Source organism: Amblyraja radiata, chromosome 24 (assembly GCF_010909765.2).
Source record: "Amblyraja radiata isolate CabotCenter1 chromosome 24, sAmbRad1.1.pri, whole genome shotgun sequence".
Lineage (NCBI taxonomy): Eukaryota > Metazoa > Chordata > Chondrichthyes > Rajiformes > Rajidae > Amblyraja > Amblyraja radiata.
Window position 1 is genome coordinate 38,508,522 of NC_045979.1, and position 20,829 is coordinate 38,529,350.

The 20,829-nt window shown below is 53.6% G+C and overlaps 1 long non-coding RNA gene across 1 annotated transcript; it reads left to right on the forward strand.

Annotated features, from left to right (window-relative positions):
• Positions 1-1,436: 1,436 nt before the first annotated feature.
• LOC116987079 lies at positions 1,437-6,188 on the forward strand. Its single transcript, XR_004415630.1, has 3 exons — positions 1,437-1,475; positions 4,124-4,153; positions 5,156-6,188. It is a non-coding gene; the product is annotated as an uncharacterized LOC116987079 (long non-coding RNA).
• Positions 6,189-20,829: the final 14,641 nt, after the last annotated feature.

Below are 20,829 nucleotides of genomic sequence, written 5' to 3' on the forward strand. Positions count from 1 at the left end.
TTGATGGTCAGTGTGGTTTGCCCAGGGTGACAATGTCAATGCACAGTCTTGTATCCAGGAGAGGGGAATCAAGGACCAGAAGACAACCTCATGTATGAACGGTGGCATCTAATTCTCTTTCCCAATTACCTGCCTGTTTTTTGATTCGTGGAACTCAAGCCCCACGTCTCATTTTGTTTTCATTTTTCGAAAAGAGGATGATCTTCTATCTTCTCACATGGCTCCATCTTACCCTTGCACCTAACCTATCTATATCCCCGTGATGTCCCTCTGCACCAACTGAATACTTCTTCCATTCCATTTGTTATGCCCCTGTCCCACTTAGGAAACTTGAACGGAAACCTCTGGAGACTTTGCGCCCCACCCAAGGTTTGCGTGCGTTTCCCGGAGGTTTTTGTCAGTCTCCCTACCTGCAACCTCCGGGAACCGCACGGAAACCTTGGGTGGGGCGCAAAGTCTCCAGATGTTTCCGTTCAGGTTTCCTAAGTGGGACAGGGGCATTAGGTTTAGATAAAGTTGTCACTTCCTCACCTACTAATAAATATTTTAACCGTGCGTAAATTATTGTTGTAATGCTTTTGGAATTGTTGAATAATTGTATTTCCTCTTTCCCAGCTGGGAATAGCCACAGCACCACCAGGCACACCACTCGAAAGTATTAACTAGTCCAACTCATTCAGCATGACCAAGATGCCTTATCTAACTAATCAATTTGTCCGCATTTGGCCCATAGCCCTATAAACCTTTCCTATCCATGTACCTGCCCAACTGTCTTTTAAATGTTGTTATAGTCCCTGCCTCAACTACTATCTCTGGCAGCTCATTCCATGCGCCCACCACCCTTTGAGGGGAAAAAGCTCCTCCTCCGATTCCTATTAAATCTTGCCCTTCTTGCAATAATCAATGTCCTCTGGTTCTTGATTCCTTTACCCTGGGTAAAGGACTCTGTGCATCTACCCGATCAATTCTCCTCATGATTTTGATACACCTCTTTAAGATCATCCCTCATCCTCCTGCGCTCCCAGGAATAGAGTCCTAGCCTGCCCCAACCTCTCCCTGTAGTTCAGGCCCTCGAGTCCTGGCAACATCCTTGTAAAACTTCTCTGCACTCTTTCCAGCTGAATGACATCCTTCATACAGCAGGGTGACCAAAACTGAACACAATACTCCAAATGCAGCCTCACAAAATTCTTAGTCGTGTTTAAAAAAACATTATTTAAATCTAAACAAAATGCTGGAGTAACTCAGCGGATCAGGCAGCAGCTGTGGAGGGAATGGTGATGTTTGGGTCTGTCTATTCCCTCCACAGATGCTGCCTGACCTGCTGAGTTACTGCAGCACTTTGTGTTTTGCTCCAGGTTTTTCATGCCCCCATTCTTTTGAAGCAGTTGCTTTCTGAGTTAATTGAATAATTGTATTTATTTCCTCTTTACCAGGCGTGCCAAACAGCGGCAGCACCGTGACACCCAAAAGTTGTAAATATTTATTCTTGGTCATAGAACGCAATACTCCAAATACAGCCCCTCAAAATTCTTAGTCGTGTTTAAGGAGCATTATTTAAAGCTAAACAAAGTGCTTTAAAATAAGCAAATTGGCTCCATGGAAGGAAGCAGAGGGTGATGGTGGAAGGTTGCTTCTTGGACTGGAGGCCTGTGACTAGTGGTGTGCCTCAAGGTTCGGTGCAGGGCCCGTTACTGTTTGCCATCTACATCAATGATTTGGATGAGAACATACAGGGCAAGATGAGCAAGTTTGCTGATGATACAAATGTGAGTGGTTTTCCAGGTAGTGAAGATGGTTGTGAAAATTTGCAGCAGGATCTTGATCGGTTGGCTAGGTGGGCGGAGGAATGGTTGATGGAATTTAATACAGGAAAATTAGCTGTTGCATTTTGGGATGTCTAACGAGGGCAGAACCTACACAGTGAATGGTAGGCCTCTGGGTAGTGTTGTAGTGCAGAGGGATCTAGGAGTGCAGGTGCATGGTCCTTGAAGGTGGAGTCGCAGGTAGATAAGATGGTCGGAAAGGCTTTTGGCCTTCATCACTATTGAGTTTAGAAATTGGGAGGTCATGTTGCAGTTTTATAAGACGTTGATGAGGCTGCATTTAGAATGTTGTGGTTCAGTTCTGGGCACCATATTATAGGAAAGATGTTGTCAAGGTGGAAAGGGAACAGAGAAGATTTATGAGGGTATTGCCAGGATTAGAGGGTGTGAGCTGTAGGCAGAGGTTGAGGAGGCTGGGTCTCTATTCTCTGGAGCGCAGGAGGATGAGGGGTGATCTTATAGAGGTGTATAAAATCATGAGAGAATAGATTGGGTAGATGCAGTCTCTTGCCCAGAGTAGAGGAATCGAGGACATAGGATTAAGGTGAAGGGGAAAAGATTTAATAGGAATCTGCGGGGTCACTTTTTCACACAAACGGTGATGGGTGCATGGAACAAGCTGACAGAGGAGGTAGTTGAGGCTGGGAATATCCCAACCTTTTAAGAAACACAGGTACATGGATAGGGCAGGTTTGGAGGGATATGGACGAAATGCAGGCAGTTGGGACTAGTGTAGCTGGGGCATGTTGGCCGGTGTTGGCAAGTTGGGCTGAAGGGCCTGTTTCAACACTGTATCATTCAATGACTCCATAACAATGCTGGAGTAACTCAGCGGATCGGGCAACACCTGTGGAGGGAATGTTGATGTTTGGGGTTGGGACCGTTTTCCGCACTGACCCGAAACGTTGTGTGTCCATTCCCTCCACAGACGCGGCCTGACCCGCTGAGTTCCTCCGGCACTTTGTGTTTTGCTCCAGGTTTTTCATGCCTCCATTCTTTTAAAGAAGTTGCTTTCTGAGTTAAGTGAATAATTGTATTTATTTCCTCTTTACTAGATGCGGAAAACAGCGGCAGCACCGTGACACCCACAAGTGGTAAATATTTATTCTTGGTCATAGTCACACAGCGCGGAAACATTATCCTTGGTCATAGAGTCACACTAGCTTGTATTTCCAGTTAGTCAAGGAACTGTAATTCTCTATTTTCAAGCCCTGACCTGCAACACTTCTGTTTCGTCTGCCAGAAGTTTGTACTTTGTTTTTCAGAGCTATGCTCTGAAACATTAACATATCTATTTAGAGACACAGCGCGTAAACAGGCCTACCGAGTCCGTACCGACCATCCCCGCACAGTAACACTATCTTACACGTGCTAGGGCCAATTTACACATACGCCAAGCCATTCAAAAATGTTCTCGAGAGACACTGGGAAATGGCATTTGGGGGATAACATTAATTGTCGTTTGAAATCTTAATCAATAAAGAGGATTTGGCACAGATTAATGAAAGCAACTGGCATTGACTGAGAACAGAAAATGTTGGAAGATTTGGTGGGGCAGCATCGATGGAAGGAGCTGTCATCGAATCGGGTTCGGTAAGACTTGTCAGAACTGGGAAAGTGATTGATAAAAGTGGTAGGAAGTTGGATAGGGCAAAGGGAATATCTGCGATAGGGTGTAACTCCATTAAATGATTGCTGTGGCATTTATAATGCAAATTATTTTGTGTTACTTGAGTCTGGGCTCTGTGTCATGGGCTGTATGAATGGAGAGAGAAGGTTAAGCCGATATCCCCTGTGGGGGCTTGCTACATACATGGCCATTCGGATTAGTAGAGGAGGCAAGTTACCTAACCTTGGCACATTGAGTGTTGAGTCTGGAAGGCTACAATGTGCTTGGTGAGTGTGGCCCCATGATGTAACAGGGCAGGAGGGTGATGAACACTAGTGGCAGGGAATAGAAGATCCAGGGCACCTGTGTGGACTGAACACTGGCGTTGTTCAGAGCGATCACCTGGTCTGATTTGTCCCAGTGTTGGAGAGACCTCACCTTGGTCTTGGATGGAGCTGTTCTCAAACCAAGCTGTGATGCATCCCAAATACATGCCTTCTACGGTGCATCTGTGGAGGTTGGTGAGAGTTGTTGGGGACGTGGCAAACTTCCTAAGCCTTCTGAGGTAGAATAATGAATTCCATATAATTCAGCTGCCATGTTCAGCGACTGATTTATCAATGATGCTGAGCATTGTGTTAGTTCATGGTGTGAACAATCAACTTAATATTATTTGTTTAATCCTCAGATAAAGGTGGTTCAGCTGGCACAAGTGTTGGTGAGTAGAAAGAACTTGCCTGTTCTACTTTACTTTCCAAGAGTGAATTGGTTAAACTGGAATACTTACTGAAACATGATCTGAAATTTTAAAACAAAAAGTGGTACTATTTGGAAACAATTCTAAATTCACTACATTTTTAGATGTTATGTGAAGGACACTGAGTTATTTAGAAGTTGCATGGTGACTTTTTTGTAAACCAGCATCTCCAGTTTCATGTGTGCACATCTCTCTCCATCATCGCATGAGTATAGAAGTTGGGAGGTCACACTGCAGTTGCATAAGACGTTGGTGAGACTGTGTTTAGAGTATTGTGTTCAGTTCTGGGCACCATGTTATAGGAAAGATGTTAATTAGAAAAGGGTGCAGAGAACATTTATGAGGATGTTGCCAGGACTGAGCTATTGGGAGAGGTTGATTAGGCTGGGACACTATTCCTTGGAGCACAGGAGGATGAGGGATGATCTTATGGAGGTCTCTAAAATAATGAGAGGAATAGATTGGGTAGATGCATAGAGTCTCTTGCCCAGAGTAGGGGAATCGAGGACCAGAGGACATAGGTTTAAGGTGAAGGGGAAAAGATTTAATAGGAATCTGAAGGGGCACATTTTTCACACGTGGTAGTTGAGGCTGGGAATATTGCAGCATTTAAGAAACAGTTAGACAGGTACTTGGATGGGACAGGTTTGGAGGGTTATGGACCAAGCGCAAGCAGGTGGGACCAGTGTATCTGGGACATGTTGGCCGGTGTGGGCTAGTTGAGCCTACACTATCATTCTGACCCCATCGTTCGTGGTGTTTACCTTTTAGCCCAAGGTGTTAGTTATCATGGACAAAATGAAACAACTTCACGTGATCACTGTTGGATTAGACACATTGATAATTAACTATAACATTCAACCAAGTCTCAGGCACTAAATCTCCAATGCTTGTGTCACCATTTCCGTTTGTTTGATTTTTTTCCCCTCTCTCTCTCTCTCTCTCTCTCTTGTTGACTCGCAGGACTACAACATATACTGTCGCTGCTCCTAACTGCAACATTAATATTCTGCCTTCAGTTATGATTGAAGCTGCCCGAAGAGCAACAGAAGGCAAACTCGTTGATTCTATGATCGCAAAACCCCCATTAAATGCCTAGATCAGTTTCACAAGAAACTGTGCAAAAACTTATTGTCTGATTTGATTTTTTTTTAACAAAGTAGTGAAACCTGGCAGCTCAGTGATGCATTGCAGGGGTGAACGTTTAGCAGTACAGCTGGTTATCTTTCACTGGCCCCTGGTTACCATGCACTGGCCGCTAGTTACCAGGCTCTGGCTGTAGGTTACTAGGCACTGTGCATTGGTTAGAGGTCACTGGCCCCTAGTTAGTGGTCACTGGCCCTTGGTTACTGGTCATTGGTCCCTTGTTCGTGGGCTCCGGTCGCTAGTTACTGGGTACCAGTGACATTGAGAACAAGCTGCAGGATGGAGTTGTGCAGAGTGGAACACCGAGCGAATCTTTTCCAATATGGAAAAATATCAGTGCCAGCCAATAGCTAAATTAACTTCAATAATTTATTGGTAAATATGTTGCAGTGAAAGCAAATACTTAATTTAATTAAAATTATATTTATTTGTTAAAAATACCTTTAATCTGCCACAGCTCCAGAATGGGGTTCAGTCCCAACCTCTGGTTCTGTCAGTGTGGAGTTAGCACATTCTCCCTGTGACCTCTCAGTTCCTCCCAGTGCTCTGGTATCCTCCCATGTCCCACAGACCGGCAGGTTGGTTGGTCAGTCGGTCACTAAGTTGACTGAGGTGTAAGGGGGGGATTTGATGGGACATTCAAAAGGGCACAAAGGGACTGAGTGGGAAACCAACTCAGCATCTGTGATCCAAATGTTAATATGAAGAATGTAGACTATGATTTTGTATTGTAACTTCAATTATTTAAACCTGTTAGTATTAATCAAATCATTACTGTGCCATATTGCATGAAAGATGAAGTTATATTCTTGTATTCTCTATGCTTATGAATTAAGTTAAATAAAGCAGATATGTTCTCTAAGCTTAAATTATTGTCAAGTTGACCTGTGGTATTAAATATTGAACACATTTATAAGCCATCATGAAAATTGGGATAAGTTTATCACTTCTGAGGGTAAGTTGTAAAAGTTTTGATTTATATAACATGATGGTAATTGCATTTTCACTGTCATTTATACATCCATTGTCCACAGAAACACTGTGGGAAATCAAGGGTTGGTCTTGAGTGACTGGGTGTGAGGGTTTCATTGCTGAAACTTCCATTCACAGGGGTTGGGGCTACAGAGGAAATCTGTCTGAACCCATCATTCCAACAATACTGTGCAAGCTACCCCCCCCCCCCCCCCCCCCCCCCCCCCCCCCAAAATTTAAGGGGAAAATTTTCCCAAGGCCATGACATATCCCCACAGACAGGAGAATGGGATTGAGAGGGAAAGATAGATCAGCCATAATTGAATGGCAGAGTCGACTTGATGGGCCGAATGGCCTTATTCTGCTGCTCGAACTTTTTTTTATTTTTATTTTTTTATTTTATTAGAAGTTAATACAATACAAAACAATACAGTGGCACCTAATTTTAGGTGCCAACTATGTCATACCGTAATCCATTCTATGTACAACCTCTAGTTTTATGTTATGAGTAGGCAAGACAAGAAAAAGAAAACAATAGAAAGGGGAAAGAGTGGAAAAATAGATGGTAGAGAGTAGAAAAATGTGAAGTGTGGATATAAAAAATAAAAATAAAAAAATAAAATAAAAAAGAAAAGGTGGAAAGTAGAAATAGAAGAAAAGGCCCCTTAAAAGAGAATTTTTCAAATCTATATTCGGAGATGTAGATCTATCCACGTCATGAACTGAAATCAGCAATCCTTATGGTACCGCTGCATCACATGATTCCAAAAAGTCGATGAAAGGAGACCAACTCCTTAAGAATTGGTCATATTTATCTATTAGTCGGAGTCTCATTTCTTCAAGGCGTGCTATGTCCATCATATTCCTAATCCACATTTTAACAGTTGGTATGGTTGTATTTTTCCAAAATTTAAGTATCAATTTCTTTCCAATTATTAACCCATAATTAAAAAAAACATTTTGGTCTTTATTTAAATTGGTATCTTCTCCTATTATTCCAAATATAATCCATTCCATTTTGGGTTCTATTCTTGACTTGAAGAGCTTTGTAAATATATCAAATATATCACTCCAAAATTTATTCAACTTTGTACATCCTACAAATGAATGTGTTAATTAGCGTTTTGAAACAAACATTTATCGCATCTGGGAGAGACGTTTGGATAAAATTTATTCAACCTCGTTTTTGAATAATATAGTCTATGTAATAATTTGAATTGAATTAAATTATGTCTTGTATTAATAGAACAGTTATGTGTATTCATCAAATACTTTTCCCATCTATCCTTCGAGATCTTTATCATTAGCTCATGTTCCCAATCTTCCCTTAGTGCTTCTGTTGAGGGTGATTCTCTATCTAATATATTATTATAAAAGTATGAAATTAATTTTTGTGAATCAGCCTTAATATTCATTGCTTCTTCTAAAGGGTCTAAAAATATAGTTTGAAATCTATGTGTATATTTCTTCATAAAGTCACATACCTGTATATATTTAAAATATTGATTATCCTTCAATTTAAATTTTAATTTTAATTGTTGAAATGATAACAGTTTACCCAATTCATACATATCCCCTACTTTCCTAATCCCCAGTCTATCCCATTGTTGATATGTGTTGTCAATGAGAGAAGGTTTGAATGCGGGGTTGTTCATTAGTGGGGTTAGTACTGATAAATTATTTAATTTCAAGGATACTTTTATTTGTTTCCAAATTCTTATTATATTGTGAATAATTGGGTTCTTCTTGTATATTATACTATTCAATTTTATCGGTGAGAGCAGGATCGTTCCTATATCGTGCGGATAGCACTCCTCTTTCTCCATTCTTATCCACTCCAACTGCTGAGTGGAACTATCCAGCCAGTACATTATGTTCTTAATATGCACTGCCCAGTAGTAATACATAAAGTTAGGTAATGATAAACCCCCAACTTCTTTAGATTTGCACAAATGCTTTCGTTGAATTCTATGTGTTCTGTAATCCCATATAAAATTAGTAACAGTGGAATCTAGTTTTTTGAAAAAATATTTTGGAATATATATTGGGATCGCTTGAAACAAATATATTAATTGTGGTAAGAAAGTCATTTTTATAGCGTTGATTCTACCTATCAATGAGAGCGGAAGTGTTTTCCAAAATTTAATCATATCATTCAGTTTATTTAATAGTGGTATAAAATTGGCACTAAATAATGATTTGTGTCTTCTTGTAATTTGAATACCCAGATACTTGAATTTTTCTGTTGCAATTTTGAAGGGGAATTTTAGTAAGTGTCTCGAATCCTGTGGTTTTAAAGACATCATTTCGCTTTTATCCCAATTTATTCTATATCCTGAAAAAGAGCCGAATTCCTCAATTAGTGTTAATAAGGTGGGTATACTCGTTTGTGTATTAGTAATATATAAAAGAATATCATCAGCATATAGTGAAATTTTATTCTTTGAATCCTTAGTGTTATATCCGTGAATATTCGGGTGATTTCTAATCTTTTCGGCCAACGGTTCTATCATAAGGGCAAATAGCAATGGTGATAAGGCACACCCTTGCCTATTACCCCTTGATAAGTAAAATTTTGGAGATAGCGTATTGTTAGTTAATATTCTTGCCGTAGGTCTATCGTAAAGTAGTTTAACCCATCTAATAAAATTCTCTCCCATATTGAATTTTTGGAGTACCTTGTATAAATACTGCCATTCTACTTGATCAAATGCCTTCTCTGCATCCAGCGTGATAACTGAAATATCTTCATTGTCCTCATTATGAGAGTACATTATATTGAAAAGCCTTCTCAAATTATTAAATGATTGTCTTTTGGGTATAAATCCCGTTTGATCCGTATTTATTAAATTGTTAATATAAATATTTAGCCTTCTAGCTAGAATCTTTGCTAAAATTTTCTGATCCGTATTTAGTAGTGAAATAGCTCTATAAGAACCCGGTTCATCTAAATCTTTATCTTTTTTTGGTATAAGTGTTATTGTTGCTTCTGCTAGGGTTTCTGGTAGTTTATTTTCGGTATAAGCCTGCGTGTATAAATTGAATAATCTTGGTATAATTGACTCCTGAAATCTTTTATAAAATTAATTACTAAAACCGTCTGGTCCTGGGGTCTTCCCATTTTTCAGTGAGTTTATTATTTGTTTTATTTCTTCACTAGTAATCCGTGCTCCTAATTGCTCTTGTTCTAAACTATCCAATTTTGGGAGCTTGCAATTATCTAAAAAATTTGTAATTTTACTGCTCCTCGAACTTTTGAACGTACACGCTGTCTCACACATTTATGTTACGACAACCAGCCCATGAATGCAAAGGAAGGGACAAAGAATTTGTATTTTGCATGAGCACTCTTGCCTACATTACTTGCAACTTTCTAAGTACAGTACCTGTAATATGAGAAAAGGGCAGGCTGGGACTTTATTCTTTGTAGTGCAGGGGGCTGAGGATGATTATGTAAAAGATAGACACAAAGTGCTGGAGTAACTCAGCGGGACGGGCAGCATCTCTGGAGAGAAGGAATGGGTGACGTTTTGGGTTGAGACTCTTCTACAGACAGCATTTTGTGTCTTCAGTTTAAAGCAGTATTTGCAGTTCCTTCCTACAAATGATTATGTGGAGGTGTATAATTTCGTGAGGGGAATAGATAGGGATGTACAGAGTCTTAAACCTAGGGTCAGAGAATCGAGAACCGGTGGACATAGGTTTAAGGTGAGTGGGGAAAGATTTAATAGGAACCTGAGAAGCAGTTTATCGCGCAGAGTGGTAGGTACATGGAACAAGCTGCCAGAAAAGATAGTTGAGGCAGGTATTATAAAAACATTTAAAAGACACTTGGATAGGAACAGAGATGGGAAAGATTTCGAGGGTTATGGGTCAATTGCAGGCAGGTGAGATGAGTGTGGATGGGCCATCTTGGTCAGCATTGACCAAGATGGTCAAAATTCTTAAGGGGTTGGACAGGCTAGATGCAGGAAGATTGCTCCCGATGTTGGGGAAGTCCAGGACAAGGGGTCACAGCTTAAGGATAAGGGGGAAATCCTTTAAAACCGAGATGAGAAGAACTTTTTTCACACAGAGAGTGGTGAATCTCTGGAACTCCCTGCCACAGAGGGTAGTCGAGGCCAGTTCATTGGCTATATTTAAGAGGGAGTTAGATGTGGCCCTTGTGGCTAAGGGGATCAGAGGGTATGGAGAGAAGGCAGGTACGGGATACTGAGTTGGATGATCATATTGAATGGTGGTGCAGGCTCGAAGGGCCGAATGGCCTACTCCTGCACCTAATTTCTATGTTTCTATGTTTCTATGTTGGGCCGAAGAGTCTGTTTTTGTGTTGATTGACTCCAAAAAGTGGCATCTATCCCCATCTGTTAGAGGGGATTAACTCCACCTGTTGTAAACAGGCCAGTTAGGTGGATTGCAGATGCTGCTTTACATAAAAAGACAGTGCTGGAGTAACTCAGCGGGTCAGGCAGCATCTGTGGGGAACATGGATAGGTGACGTTTCAGAGTGCTGGAGTAACTCTGCAGGTCAGGCAGCATCTGTGGAGAACATGGATAGGTGACATTTCACAGAGTGCTGGAGTAACTCAGCGGGTCAGGCAGCATATGTGGAGAACATGGATAGGTGACATTTCGGGTGGGGACCCATCTTTAAATTGTGTCTAATGTTACTTATGCACTCCAGCACTTTGTCTTGTCTGGTCAGACCGTGGTGTAGATGCAACACCATATCAGTTATCTCCCCATTTCTCCCCAGAGGAGGCAGTGGAGGCCAATTCACTGGATGTTTTCAAGAGAGTTAGATTTAGCTCTTAGGGCTAACGGAATCGAGGGATATGGGGAAAAATCTGGAACGTGGTACTGATTTTGGATGATCAGCCATGATCATATTGAATGCCGGTGCTGGCTCGAAGGGCCAAATAGCCTACTGCTGCACCAATTTACTATGCTTCTATTTTTCCATGACAACAGCTCCTGGCTGAAAAGATTTGTGTTCCACTGTCCCGGTTAGTGACTTGCTCTGAGAGAGGGGCAGGCAAGTCAGAAACCCTTGCTCCCTTCATGGGTGAGGATTAATCACAACCTAACCTGGCATCCATTCATTCTCAGGTACACAAAAATGCTGGAGAAACTCAGTGGGTGCAGCAGCATCTATGGAGCGAAGGAAATAGGCAACGTTTCGGGCCAACACCCTTCAGACTGATGGGGGGGGGGGGGGGGTGGGAGGAGGCAGGAGAAGAAAGGAGAAAGGAGGAGCCTGAGGGCTGAGGGAGAGCTAGGAAGGGCAGGAGGCAGCAAGGGCTAACAGAATTGTGAGAATTCAATGTTCATGCCACCAGGATGCAGATTCCCCAAACGGAATATGAGGTGCTGTTCCTCCAATTTCCGGTGTTGCTCACTCTGGCCGTGGAGGAGGCCCAGGACAGAGAGGTCGGATACGGAATGGGAGGGGGAGTTGAAGTGCTTCTCTTCAGCGACGCTGCCTGTCCCGTGTTACTCCAGCATTTTGTATCTATCTTCGGTTTAAACCAACATCTGCAGTTCCTTCCTACACATGGCTTCTCAGGAACATGTACCCACGTTCACTAGTTTATATTATTTTCACTGGAGTCTCATTGCTCCCCACTCTGATGCACAGTCGCGCACTTACTTGCTTACTCTCTTTAAATGCGGAACTCCGTGGAGGTATTTTGACGTGTGCAGTATTGAACCAGTTCCGGCGTCCCATGATGCCAGAGTCACGGCGACATTCTTTTAGTGCTCACTAGAATTGCCACAGCCGACTCTATAAGACCGTGATCACTACGGTGGGTTCCCCGGTAGTGAGTGTGCATCTGTGATCACTGCGGCAGGTTTCCCGGTAGTGAGTGTGCGTCTGTGATCACCAGGACAAGTTCCGCGGTAAGAGTGCGATCACCAGGGACAAGTGACCACCACTCGTGATAATGCCACATTGGGATAATGGGCTAATATGTGAGATCGCTGAAACAGAAGCTCTTCGCGTTAAACGGGGCGCTTGCTCGACGTCGAAAATAAAATTGCTGGCGGGATTCGTGATAAATGAGTGCACACCTTTATTCACCCCGCCGTAGGAGCACACCTGTAGTAGTGATCACCATGGTTCAGTCCGCGGCAAGTTAATGTGCACAACTGTGATCACCAGGGCTTTCAGTGCTCCACCTGTGATTACTACGGGTGGAAGGGGGAGTGATCGCAGAAAGTGATGTGCACACCCGTGATCACCATAGCCGTTGCACTACGGATAGTCAACGTGCGCAACTGTGTTCACCACAGCCGTCCAGTGGTCTGTAGTTGTCTTCTTCTTGCGTATGGTATGCACAGCCTAAAGTTGTAGGTCAACTTGTTCTGATCTTGTTTGGTCAGTCGGGTTGATTGCATTCGTCGAAGCAGGGTGGAGCACGTGAAGGTTGTAATCTCCCACCCTGGTCTGTTGGTGATTGCCGCACCCATGATCGCCACACCCGTCGTCGCCGCACCCATGATCGCCACACCCACCGTCGCCACACATGTGATCGCCACACCCGCCGTCACCACACCCGTCATTGCCACACCATCATCGCCACACCGTCATCGCCAAACCGTCATCGCCACACCCACCGTCGCCACACCTGTGATCGCCACACCCGCCGTCACCACACCCGTCATCGCCACACCCACCATCGCCACAGCCGCCGTCGCCACAGCCGTCATCGCCACTGCTGTGATCGCCACACCCGTCATCGCCACACCCGTCGTCGCCACACCCGTCGTCGCCACACCCGTCGTCGCCACACCCGTCGTCGCCACACCTGTCGTCGCCACACCCGTCGTCGCCACACCCGTCGTCGCCACACCCGTCGTCGCCACACCCGTCGTCGCCACACCATCATCGCCACACCCGCCGTCGCCACACCCGCCGTCGCCTCACCCGCCGTCGCCACGCCATCATCACCACACCCACCATCGCCACAGCCGTCATCGCCACTGCTGTGATCGCCACACCCGCCGTCGCCACACCCGCCGTCGCCACAGCCGCCGTCGCCACACCCGCCGTCGCCACACCCGCCGTCGCCACACCCGCCGTCGCCACACCATCATCGCCACACCCGCCGTCGCCACAGCCGCCGTCGCCACACCCTCCGTCGCCACACCCGCCGTTGTCACACCCGCCGTCGCCACACCCGCCGTCGCCACACCCGCCGTCGCCACACCCGCCGTCGCCACTGCTGTGATCGCCACACCCGCCGTCGCCACAGCCGCCATCACCACACCCGCCGTCGCCACACCCGCCGTTGCCACACCATCATCGCCACACCCGCCGTCGCCACAGCCGCCGTCGCCACACCCGCCGTCGCCACACCCGCCGTTGCCACACCATCATCGTCACACCCGTCATCGCCACACCCGCCGTCGCCACAGCCGTCATCGCCACAGCCGCCGTCGCCACACCCGCCGTAGCCACACTCGTCGTCGCCACAGACGCCGTCGCCACACCCGCCGTCGCCACAGCCGTCATCGCCACACCCGCCGTCGCCACACCATCATCGCCACACCCGCCGTCGCCACGCCATCATCACCACACCCACCATCGCCACAGCCGTCATCGCCACTGCTGTGATCGCCACACCCGCCGTCGCCACAGCCGCCATCGCCACAGCCGCCGTCGCCACACCCGCCGTCGCCACACCCGCCGTCGCCACACCCGCCGTCGCCACACCCGCCGTCGCCAAACCCGTCGTCGCCACACCCGCCGTCGCCACACCCGCCGTCGCCACAGCCGTCATCGCCACAGCCGTCATCGCCACACCCGCCATCGCCACAGCCGTCATCGCCACACCCGCCATCCCCACACCCGTCATCGCCACACCCACCATCGCCACACCCGTCATCGCCACACCCACCATCGCCACACCCACTGTCGCCACAGCCGTCATCGCCACTGCTGTGATCGCCACACCCGTCATCACCACACCCGTCATCGCCACACCCACCATCGCCACACCCGCCGTCGCCACAGTGGTCATCGCCACAGCCGTCATCGCCACACCCGCCGTCACCACAGCCACCATCGCCACAGACGTCATCGCCACTGCTGTGATCGCCACACCCGCCGTCGCCACAGCCGCCGTCGCCACACCCGCCGTCGCCACAGCCGCCGTCGCCACACCCGCCGTCGCCACACCCGCCGTTGCCACACCATCATCGCCACACCCGTCATCGCCACACCCGCCGTCGCCACAGCCGCCGTCGCCACACCCGCCGTCGCCACACCCGCCGTTGCCACACCATCATCGCCACACCCGTCATCGCCACACCCGCCGTCGCCACAGCCGTCATCGCCACAGCCGCCGTCGCCACACCCGCCGTAGCCACACTCGTCCTCGCCACACCCGTCGTCGCCACAGCCGCCGTCGCCACAGCCGTCATCGCCACTGCTGTGATCGCCACACCCGCCGTCGCCACACCATCATCGCCACACCCGCCGTCGCCACACCCGCCGTCGCCACGCCATCATCACCACACCCACCATCGCCACAGCCGTCATCGCCACTGCTGTGATCGCCACACCCGCCGTCGCCACACCCGCCGTCGCCACAGCCGCCACACCCGCCGTCGCCACACCTGCCGTCGCCACACCCGCCGTCGCCACACCTGCCATCGCCAAACCCGTCGTCGCCACATCCGCCATCGCCACACCATCATCGCCACACCCGTCATCGCCACACCCACCATCGCCACACCCACCGTCGCCACAGCCGTCATTGCCACAGCCGTCATCGCCACACCCGCCATCGCCACAGCCGTCATCGCCACACCCGCCGTCGCCACACCCGTCATCGCCACACCCACCATCGCCACACCCGTCATCGCCACACCCACCATCGCCACACCCGCCGTCGCCACAGCCACTGTCGCCACAGCCGTCATCGCCACTGCTGTGATTGCCACACCCGTCATCGCCACACCTGTCATCGCCACATCCACCATCGCCACACCCGCCGTCGCCACAGCGGTCATCGCCACAGCCGTCATCGCCACACCCGCCGTCACCACAGCCACCATCGCCACAGACGTCATCGCCACTGCTGTGATCGCCACACCCACCATCGCCACACCCGCCGTCGCCACACCCGCCGTCGCCACACCCGCCGTCGCCACACCCGCCGTCGCCACACCCACCGTCGCCGCACCCACCGTCGCCACATCTGCCGTCGCCACACCCGCCGTCGCCACACCCGCCGTCGGCACACCCGCCATCGCCACAGCCGCCGTCGCCACAGCCGTCATCGCCACTGCTGTGATCGCCACACCCGCCGTCGCCACACCATCATCGCCACACCCGCTGTCGCCACAGCCGCCGTCGCCACACCCGCCGTCGCCACACCCGCCGTCGCCACACCCGCCGTCGCCACACCCGCCGTCGCCACACCATCATCGCCACACCCGCCGTCGCCACAGCCGCCGTCGCCACACCCTCCGTCGCCACACCCGCCGTTGTCACACCCGCCGTCGCCACACCCGTCGTCGCCACACCCGCCGTCGCCACACCCGCCGTCGCCACTGCTGTGATCGCCACACCCGCCGTCGCCACAGCCGCCATCACCACACCCGCCGTCGCCACACCCGCCGTTGCCACACCATCATCGCCACACCCGCCGTCGCCACAGCCGCCGTCGCCACACCCGCCGTCGCCACACCCGCCGTTGCCACACCATCATCGTCACACCCGTCATCGCCACACCCGCCGTCGCCACAGCCGTCATCGCCACAGCCGCCGTCGCCACACCCGCCGTAGCCACACTCGTCGTCGCCACAGACGCCGTCGCCACAGCCGCCGTCGCCACAGCCGTCATCGCCACACCCGCCGTCGCCACACCATCATCGCCACACCCGCCGTCGCCACGCCATCATCACCACACCCACCATCGCCACAGCCGTCATCGCCACTGCTGTGATCGCCACACCCGCCGTCGCCACAGCCGCCATCGCCACAGCCGCCGTCGCCACACCCGCCGTCGCCACACCCGCCGTCGCCACACCTGCCGTCGCCACACCCGCCGTCGCCACACCCGCCGTCGCCAAACCCGTCGTCGCCACACCCGCCGTCGCCACAGCCGTCATCGCCACAGCCGTCATCGCCACACCCGCCATCGCCACAGCCGTCATCGCCACACCCGCCATCCCCACACCCGTCATCGCCACACCCGTCATCGCCACACCCGTCATCGCCACACCCACCATCGCCACACCCACTGTCGCCACAGCCGTCATCGCCACTGCTGTGATCGCCACACCCGTCATCACCACACCCGTCATCGCCACACCCACCATCGCCACACCCGCCGTCGCCACAGTGGTCATCGCCACAGCCGTCATCGCCACACCCTCCGTCACCACAGCCACCATCGCCACAGACGTCATCGCCACTGCTGTGATCGCCACACCCGCCGTCGCCACACCCGCCGTCGCCACACCCGCCGTCGCCACAGCCGCCGTCGCCACACCCGCCGTCGCCACACCCGCCGTTGCCACACCATCATCGCCACACCCGTCATCGCCACACCCGCCGTCGCCACAGCCGCCGTCGCCACACCCGCCGTCGCCACACCCGCCGTTGCCACACCATCATCGCCACACCCGTCATCGCCACACCCGCCGTCGCCACAGCCGTCATCGCCACAGCCGCCGTCGCCACACCCGCCGTAGCCACACTCGTCCTCGCCACACCCGTCGTCGCCACAGCCGCCGTCGCCACAGCCGTCATCGCCACTGCTGTGATCGCCACACCCGCCGTCACCACACCATCATCGCCACACCCGCCGTCGCCACACCCGCCGTCGCCACGCCATCATCACCACACCCACCATCGCCACAGCCGTCATCGCCACTGCTGTGATCGCCACACCCGCCGTCGCCACACCCGCCGTCGCCACAGCCGCCACACCCGCCGTCGCCACACCTGCCGTCGCCACACCCGCCGTCGCCACACCTGCCATCGCCAAACCCGTCGTCGCCACATCCGCCGTCGCCACACCATCATCGCCACACCCGTCATCGCCACACCCACCATCGCCACTCCCACCGTCGCCACAGCCGTCATTGCCACAGCCGTCATCGCCACACCCGCCATCGCCACAGCCGTCATCGCCACACCCGCCGTCGCCACACCCGTCATCGCCACACCCACCATCGCCACACCCGTCATCGCCACACCCACCATCGCCACACCCGCCGTCGCCACAGCCACTGTCGCCACAGCCGTCATCGCCACTGCTGTGATTGCCACACCCGTCATCGCCACACCTGTCATCGCCACATCCACCATCGCCACACCCGCCGTCGCCACAGCGGTCATCGCCACAGCCGTCATCGCCACACCCGCCGTCACCACAGCCACCATCGCCACAGACGTCATCGCCACTGCTGTGATCGCCACACCCGCCGTCGCCACACCCGCCGTCGCCACACCCGCCGTCGCCACACCCGCCGTCGCCACACCCGCCGTCGCCACACCCACCGTCGCCGCACCCACCGTCGCCACATCTGCCGTCGCCACACCCGCCGTCGCCACACCCGCCGTCACCACATCCGCCGTCACCACAGCCGCCGTCGCCTCAGCCGCCGTCGCCACACCCATCGTCGCCACACCCGCCGTCGCCACACCCGCCGTCGCCACACCTGCCGTCGCCACAGCCGTCATCGCCACAGCTGCCGTCGCCACACCCGCCATCACCACACCCGCCCTCGCCACACCCGTCGTCGCCACAGCCGCCGTCGCCACAGCCGTCATCGCCACTGCTGTGATCGCCACACCCGCCGTCGCCACACCATCATCGCCACACCCGCCGTCGGCACACCCGCCATCGCCACAGCCGCCGTCGCCACAGCCGTCATCGCCACTGCTGTGATCGCCACACCCGCCGTCGCCACACCATCATCGCCACACCCGCCGTCGGCACACCCGCCATCGCCACACCCGGCGTCGCCACGCCATCATCGCCACACCCACCATCGCCACAGCCGTCATCGCCACTGCTGTGATCTCCACACCCGCCATCGCCACACCCGCCGTCGCCACACCCGCCGTCGCCACATCCGTCATCGCCACACCCGTCGTCGCCACACCCACCGTCGCCTCACCCGCCGTCGCCACAGCCGCCGTCGCCACACCCGCCTTCGCCACACCCGTCGTCGCCACACCCGCCGTCGCCACACCCGCCGTCGCCACACCCGCCGTCGCCACACCCGCCGTCGCCACACCCGCCGTCGCCACACCATCATCGCCACACCCGTCATTGCCACACCCACCATCGCCACACCCGCCGTCGCCACAGCCATCATCGCCACAGCCGTCATCGCCACACCCGCCGTCGCCACACCCACCATCGCCACACCCACCATCGCCACACCCACCATCGCCACACCCGTCATCGCCACACCCGCCATCGCCACACCCGCCGTCGCCACACCCGCCGTCGCCACACCCGCCGTCGCCACACCCGCCGTCGCCACACCCGCCGTCGCCACACCCGCCGTCGCCACACCCGCCGTGGCCACAGCCGCATCGCCACACCCACCGTCGCCGCACCCATCGTCGCCACATCTGCCGTCGCCACACCCGCCGTCGCCACACCCGCCGTCGCCACATCCGCCGTCACCACAGCCGCCGTCGCCTCAGCCGCCGTCGCCACACCCATCGTCGCCACACCCGCCGTCGCCACACCCGCCGTCGCCACACCCGCCGTCGCCACAGCCGTCATCGCCACAGCTGCCGTCGCCACACCCGCCATCACCACACCCGCCCTCGCCACACCCGTCGACGCCACAGCCGCCGTCGCCACAGCCGTCATCGCCACTGCTGTGATCGCCACACCCGCCGTCGCCACACCATCATCGCCACACCCGCCGTCGGCACACCCGCCATCGCCACAGCCGCCGTCGCCACAGCCGTCATCGCCACTGCTGTGATCGCCACACCCGCCGTCGCCACACCATCATCGCCACACCCGCCGTCGGCACACCCGCCATCGCCACACCCGGCGTCGCCACGCCATCATCGCCACACCCACCATCGCCACAGCCGTCATCGCCACTGCTGTGATCTCCACACCCGCCATCGCCACACCCGCCGTCGCCACACCCGCCGTCGCCACATCCGTCATCGCCACACCCGTCGTCGCCACACCCACCGTCGCCTCACCCGCCGTCGCCACACCCGCCGTCGCCACACCCGCCGTCGCCACAGCCGCCGTCGCCACAGCCGTCATCGCCACTGCTGTGATCGCCACACCCGCCGTCGCCACACCATCATCGCCACACCCGCCGTCGGCACACCCGCCATCGCCACACCCGGCGTCGCCACGCCATCATCGCCACACCCACCATCGCCACAGCCGTCATCGCCACTGCTGTGATCTCCACACCCGCCATCGCCACACCCGCCGTCGCCACACACCCGCCGTCGCCACATCCGTCATCGCCACACCCGTCGTCGCCACACCCACCGTCGCCTCACCCGCCGTCGCCACACCCGCCGTCGCCACACCCGCCGTCGCCACAGCCGCCGTCGCCACACCCGCCGTCGCCACACCCGCCGTCGCCACACCCGCCGTCGCCACACCCGCCGTCGCCACACCCGCCATCGCCACACCCGCCGTCGCCACACCATCATCGCCACAACCCGTCATCGCCACACCCACCATCGCCACACCCGCCATCGCCACACCCGCCGTCGCCACACCCGCTGTCGCCACACCCGTCATCGCCACACCCGCCGTCGCCACACCCGTCATCGCCACACCCACCTTCGCCACACCGCCGTCGCCACCCCGCCGTCGCCACACCCGCTGTCGCCACCACCCGTCATCGCCACACCCGCCATCGCCACAGCCATCATCGCCACAGCTGCCGTCGCCACACCCGCCGTCGCCACACCCGCCGTCGCCACACCCGCCGTCGCCACAGCCGCCGTCGCCACAGCCGTCATCGCAACTGCTGTGATCGCCACACCCGCCGTCGCCACACCATCATCGCCACACCCGCCGTCGCCACACCCGCCGTCGCCACGCCATCATCGCCACACCCACCATCGCCACAGCCGTCATCGCCACTGCTGTGATCTCCACACCCGCCATCGCCACACCCGCCGTCGCCACACCCGCCGTCGCCACACCCGCCTTCGCCACAGCCATCATCGCCACAGCCGTCATCGCCACACCCGCCGTCGCCACACCTGTCATCGCCACACCCGCCGTCGCCACACCTGCTGTCGCCACGCCATCATCGCCACACCCACCATCGCCACAGCCGTCATCGCCACTGCTGTGATCTCCACACCCGCCATCGCCACACCCGCCATCGCCACACCCGCCGCCGCCACAGCCGCCGTCGCCACAGCTGCCGTCGCCACACCCGCCGTCGCCACACCCGCCATCGCCACACCGTCATCCCACACCCGCCATCGCCACACCCGCTGTCGCCACACCCGCCGTCGCCACACCCTCCATCGCCACACCCGT